This window comes from Marmota monax, unplaced genomic scaffold (genome assembly GCF_021218885.2).
Source record: "Marmota monax isolate L192 unplaced genomic scaffold, Marmota_monax_Labrador192_F-V1.1 WCK01_AAM20220418_F8-fsc00336, whole genome shotgun sequence".
Taxonomy (NCBI): domain Eukaryota; kingdom Metazoa; phylum Chordata; class Mammalia; order Rodentia; family Sciuridae; genus Marmota; species Marmota monax.
In genome coordinates, this window is record NW_026693839.1 from 571155 (window position 1) to 577154 (window position 6000).

Sequence of the window (6000 nt, forward strand, 5' to 3'; positions counted from 1 at the left end):
CACCTTTTAGATTCTTTAAAAACAATTTCAACTCTTATAAATCACTGAATTATTAAGGCAACAAAAGTTTGTTTTTATTATCTACTCAAAACTTTAATGGAGACTCAGAAGAAATCATAATTTAAAAGTCTAAAATCATGAACTGTATATTTTATTTCATGAATAAACTAAAATTTAAGATTTTATATTTACAGAAGCAATCAGCATTCTCATTAGAAATCTGGAAAAGATTTTTAAATTTTAAAAATATAACTAAGCATGTATGACTCTATTGCAAAAGAGTCATTGAAACTTAAACAAATATCAATTTACCTGAAATCCAAGAATCACAGGACAATCTTAAACAATGGCACACAGTATATAAATAAAATATTTCCCAAATGAGTGAAAAGAAATAAAAGAAAAACAAAGCAAAAAGAAGGCATTCGAATAAAAACTGTTACCTGAGGAAAAAACAAATGATAAACACTTGAAAGGCATAATTATTTTTCTGGGAAGTATATACCAGGCTCAACAACCCAAGTGTTAAAAACACATTAGCTGGTAAAGGGTAATATGTAAAAGCGGAAATTTGCAGTTAAAGGGATAGGAATGATATAACTAGAAAGACTCAAACTTGTGCTTCATGCTCTAGTTTAAAAGATAGACAACTCATCTTCTCTCTCAAAGCCATGAAAAAAACTACAATGTCAAAAGCCATCCTAATCAGAACTTCAGAAGTTGTAGAGAGGGAAAGGTAAATTTTAGATAAAATAAATATAACTTAATATACAAATAAATTCCCATTTCTAAATGAGTGTATTATCAATACACATACCAAAAAGAACAAAGAAATGCATGAGCTTACTCATTAGGCTTCCTTTCCTTTCTATAGTTTTCACTATTTCTCCAAAAAGTTCAACAATGATCATATTACTTCTGTAAGAAAAAAACAAACAAAACAAAACAAAAAGAAAAAAAGAAAAAGAAAATACTCTCATCTCTGTAAGGGAAAATTATCATGTACATCCAAACTGAAAAAGATAAGCATAGTGTAATAAATGCAATATTGATTTTCCTGCCTTGTGTAAAACTTAGAAAGGGCAACTATAGGTCAGAATTGACAATGAGATGCCTTCAGTTCTTTATGTTAGTAATGCAAAAGTCAAATGATAGAGATCAACTGTCAAAGACAAATTATGCCCAGTGGCTCAGGAGGCTGAGACAGGAGGATTGTGAGTTCAAAGCCAGCCTCAGGAAAAGCAAGTTGCTTAGCAACTCAGTGAGACCTTTTCTTTAAATAAAATACAAAATAGGGCTGGGGATGTGGCTCAGTGCTCAAGTACTCCTGAGTTCAATTCCTGGTACCCTGTACCCCCGCCAAAAAAAAAAAAAAAAAAAAAAAAGATTAATTATGTTACATACTTTAAGAGAATATTATCTTCATTAGCAAATTTTTAAGATTTTAAAAAGAGTTGTCATATAATTTAGGGATTCTTTTGTTATTTTTTTAAATACCTAAGGATCATGAAGATATCAGGCTTTTTAAAGGTACCATATTTCAGGGCTTGACTAGGGCTAACATTCTTCAGTCTATCTTAAACTGCATCTCCACCTCTAGTTATATCTAAAAGATATTAGGATAGACTCAAATACAGCTCTTATCCCTCCTCTATTTTCTTTCTCTTTTCAACACACTAAGTCTTTAAAATTCAGATACTTAGGGGCTGGAGTTGTAGCTCAGTGGTATAGGACTTGCCTAGCATGTGTGAGGCACTGGGTTCGATCATCAGCACCACATAAAATAAAATAAATGTATAGTGTCCATGTACAACTAAAAAAAAAACATTTAAAAAAAATTCAGATACTTACATACTTATTTACATATTCCTACTTAATGGGACATATATTGCAAATTTTTAGCAGATCTCCCCTAAGCCACTATGTTGGTCTACAAATATGATACCTAATATATATTAAACATATATTTACATATTACTAAAAATATTATAAAATAGGGTTTTTGGTCAAGATATCTAATGATTATTTTGTATTTTCCCCTTGTTCCCTTTGAGTCTCATTTTAAAATTAATTTCAGGGCTGGGGATGCAGCTCTAGTTTAAAAGAGTACTTGCAGAGTACTTGCCTAATATACACAAAGACTTGGGTCTGATCCTCAGCACTACAAAAACAAAAACCAAAAAATCAATCTTTCCTCTAAAAATAAAAATTTTTTTCAAGGCTAATGTAAGAAATTGAAGGAAGACAAAAGACATTCACAAATAATTTTAAAAACAGAAATGTTTCAGGTAAAAACTCAAAAGAAATAAATTCATAATTTTAAATATGCATCCATCATATATAAATGTATCTTTTATTATTTTATTATTGCCTATAATTTAATTATTAGTAGTAAAAACTATTAATTTCTACAAATGAGATTTCAATAATGTCAAAAGTATAACTAAGTCTCCATTTTGTACTCAGGATCCTAAAACTATTTGAATTACTAAACTATTTGACTTACTAAATATTGTGGCATATGTTAGGGCTTTCTATAGCAATTCTGCTTCTTTTTTTTTATAGATACTCCAGGAAAACCAACTACTTAGAATTTCCTAAGTTCAAGTTTACTTATTCCCGTTTATACACTATTTTCTTTACCTAAATGCCCCCCATCTCTTCCACTTAAAAAGTTTCTAGGGCTGGGGAAGAAGCTCAGTGTTACAGAATTTTGCCTAACATGTTCATAGCCCTGAGTTCAATCCCTAGTGCCACAAAAACAAACAAAAAATATTTCTATTCATTCCTCAAAATCTGCTCAGTTGCTAACATCTCTATGAAGCACTGTCTAACCTGCCCTTCAAGTTAATAATTCCCTCTTCTATAATATTTCCATACACTACACTTATTTGGACTCCTATAAAATTATCTATTGTGCCTACCTCCTTATGGTCCTGATATCAACATTCCGAACAAGAGTTTCTTCTTCCTATTCCTAACAAATATCACAGAACCTAGCACATAGATGATAAATTTGTTGAACTTAATGGTTTTGCAAGTTTATATTCCCTAAGAACAATTACGTATGCAAAGCATACTACAGATCGTCCTCTATTCACACAATACCAGTGTAAATTAACAATGATTATTAGCAGTTCAAAGTGTTTCATTAGGATAAATGCCTTTCTACCAATTAATCATCACCACAACTAATTTTGTCTAGAAAACATATTTGTATAGGATGCATATTTGGTATTAAAGTATTGCGTTAAAAGAATAAGGACTCATCACATACTTAAGTAAACTGTTTTCTAAAAATGAACACCCTAAACTGCAAGCAGCAGGATTTCTAAATAGCTGGTTTTCTCATGCTTTATAGAAGTTTGGAGGACCAATGCCATTTTGACATCATCCCTGTAGACTATGACCTCACAAAAGATCTCCCAGTCCAGGTTATCACAATTAAGGCATTTCAAAGCTTATCTTATTTTTCAGAAAAATCTTTAGAAGATGAAAGACACTCATCTTCTACTAGCACTATCAACCAGTTAGCCTGATCAAAAAAAGAGATATAATGTAGATGCCAATTAGTATGGCCTTTTTTTAATGCAACTTAAATTTAAAAACAAACAAACTGACAGGCTTGGGGTGCAGTTCAGTGGCAGAGTGCTTGTCTAGCATATTCAGGCCCTAAGTTTGATTCTTAGCAACAATAAATAAGTAAATAAAGCACACAATGAGATGAGGCTCAGTATTATTGATTTAACACCTGGTGAACTATGTTATTACATGTTCTATTCCTCAATTAACACAAACATTAGCTTTCACTTTGGGTTCTTAAAAACTAAGGTTCACATCCAAGTCTCAATTGCATACTAAAACTCTGTTCATAACACACTTACTGCAAACAATGTAAACCCTTGAGAGTATGCCTCAAACTCCACATTTTTCCTCATAGTTAAGTATGGCCTCCACTTTCCAACATGAGCTCCTAATTTCTGAGCACTGAGAAATCTAGCAATAAGTACAAGGGTGTACTGAGTGAAGGCCCAAGGGATTCTCCCATGAATAAAATATATGTACTTTCATTTGCCCACAATGTTCTTTTCATCAATTTCTAGGTTTTTGTTCTTACTCTGTAGAGTTGAAGCCATGGGATGGGAATCTTACAGATAAGTTTATTGTGACCATTTATGAAAATTAAGAATATCTCATTAAATAGAACTTGATACTACCAACTTGGTACAAAATTGTTGAGAAAAAAAGTTAGATTTCTATAAAGATTTTAATATACATACTCATGTATATAAATTAGTTGTAGTTGGACACAATACTTTTATTTATTTATTATGTGGTGCTGAGTATTAAACCCAGGGCCTTGCATGTGCTAGGCCAGTGCTCTATAGCTGAGGCACAACCCCAGCCACCTATATTTTTAATACAGTATTCTAAGTTACTATAAGGTTTCTCAAATATTTTTATGGCTACAAGCCAAATTTTTTAAACTGATGATTCTGGTTGCAATCACCAGCACATTGATAAAATAAACAAGCAATAAATGTTGTAGGAAAAACGTCCCTAGCTTTTTTTGTATAAGAAAGTCATTTTCACTAGTCCTTCTAATGAAGGCATTAGCTCCTCTTCAATTGAAAAATGAGGTTAAAGAATGGGAAAAGGGGATGAAGAATAAAGGCATTCAATGTAATTCACTATTTTTGTCATTACTGTTCAATATTTTCTTAAATATTTTAACTTGTAGGTAAACACAATACCTTTATTTATTTTTTTATGTGGTGCTGAGGATCGAATCTAGTGCCTCGCACGTGCAAAGAAAGCGCTCCATCACTGAGCTACAGCCCGAGCCCATACTGCTCAATTTTCAACACCCTAAATGCTGAAATCCACAAAAATTTTGGAAGGCAATTTCAAAAAAATAACGGAAAAAAATTAAATTCTGCTATTTACTTTTCAATAGCTGGCGGGAAGGAGGAGGAGCACTATGTTCAAAAAGTAATTCACTATACCTCATTCATGAATGAAAGCCAATTTCACCCATAGGCTGTTAACCGATGCTCCAAAACTTACTCGAAAAGTACAGAGAAAGAACTGGGGCTAGGCGAGACCTAACTCGGGCAAAGACGCGGCTCCAAAACCTGAAAGGGAGAAAACAACGAGTCAGGTAGTGGCTCCAGAAATTTCTGAGCGCTTGGCTCTCGATAACGGAGGGTGGCTGCGGGCGACGGGGAGGGGGCGGTGGCACCTGTCACTTGACGGTCCCCAGGGGTTCCTGGAGGCGCAACCACTGTCCCAGCGTTGGGGCCTGGGGGTCGGGCGCAGGTTCCTTCCCGCCGCCCCCGAGCCCTGCGTCAAGCTTCGGGCCGCGGCCCTTCCCGAGGAGCGGCCCTCCCGCGCCCTCTGCCCAGCTCCTCTACGCAGTGGGGCCCATCGCTCCAGGCCAAGTCCCCACCGCGGGTGCGGGAAAGAAAAGCGGTCAGGCCGGCACAACCGCAGCAGGGGCTCCGGAGAGGACCCTCGCGAGACGGGCCCGCCTCCGCGTACTCACCGGGCCTCCCGGCCGCCGGCTCGGCCCTCCTCTCCCTCCTCCTTCCCAGTCGCCGCCACAGCTCCCGGGCAGCAGCACTGGGCGTTGGGACCCGACTGGGTCAAGTGTCGGGAGGGGCGGGGGAGGGCTCGTGCCTGGGAGGGGTCGCGCGTCGACCCGCGGGCGGGCGGGACGCCGGGCACTAACGGGTCCCGGGGCGCCGGGGCCGGCTGGGCGGACCGCGGCGGTGAGCGCGGCTGCAGGCTGCGGTGAGGGGCGGGGAGAGCGCGGCTGTGAGCGAGCGAGCGAGCGAGCAAGCGGAGGGCGGGAGGGGAGCCGGGTGGTGGGGGCGGCGTGAGAGCGCGGGCCGGGGGCGGGGCCTGGCGAGCCTGCCGCCTAGCGCTGGGGTTTGTTTATTTTCTCGGTGGGTCGCGGCGCTAACGCTGGGTAGAGGTTCACCAGTGACGTGAGCGCCC

At 38.2% G+C, this 6000-nt stretch overlaps 1 protein-coding gene across 7 annotated transcripts in view; it reads right to left on the minus strand.

The window, feature by feature from the left end:
* Positions 1–5626, minus strand: part of Gkap1 (G kinase anchoring protein 1) — a 55354-nt gene extending 49728 nt beyond the window's left edge. For 3 of the 7 annotated variants that reach the window (XM_058585002.1, XM_046462424.2, XM_046462421.2), the window contains exons 1-2: positions 5546–5626; positions 5007–5135 (exon numbers count right to left, since the gene is read on the minus strand). The gene's annotated coding sequence lies outside the window, so the exon portion shown is untranslated. Of the gene's footprint in view, positions 1–847; positions 919–5006; positions 5136–5242; positions 5262–5545 lie in introns of those variants that run through there. The other 4 variants (XM_046462422.2, XM_046462423.2, XM_058585000.1 and 1 more) reach the window with 4 other exon arrangements.
* Between the last annotated feature and the right edge of the window lie 374 nt (positions 5627–6000).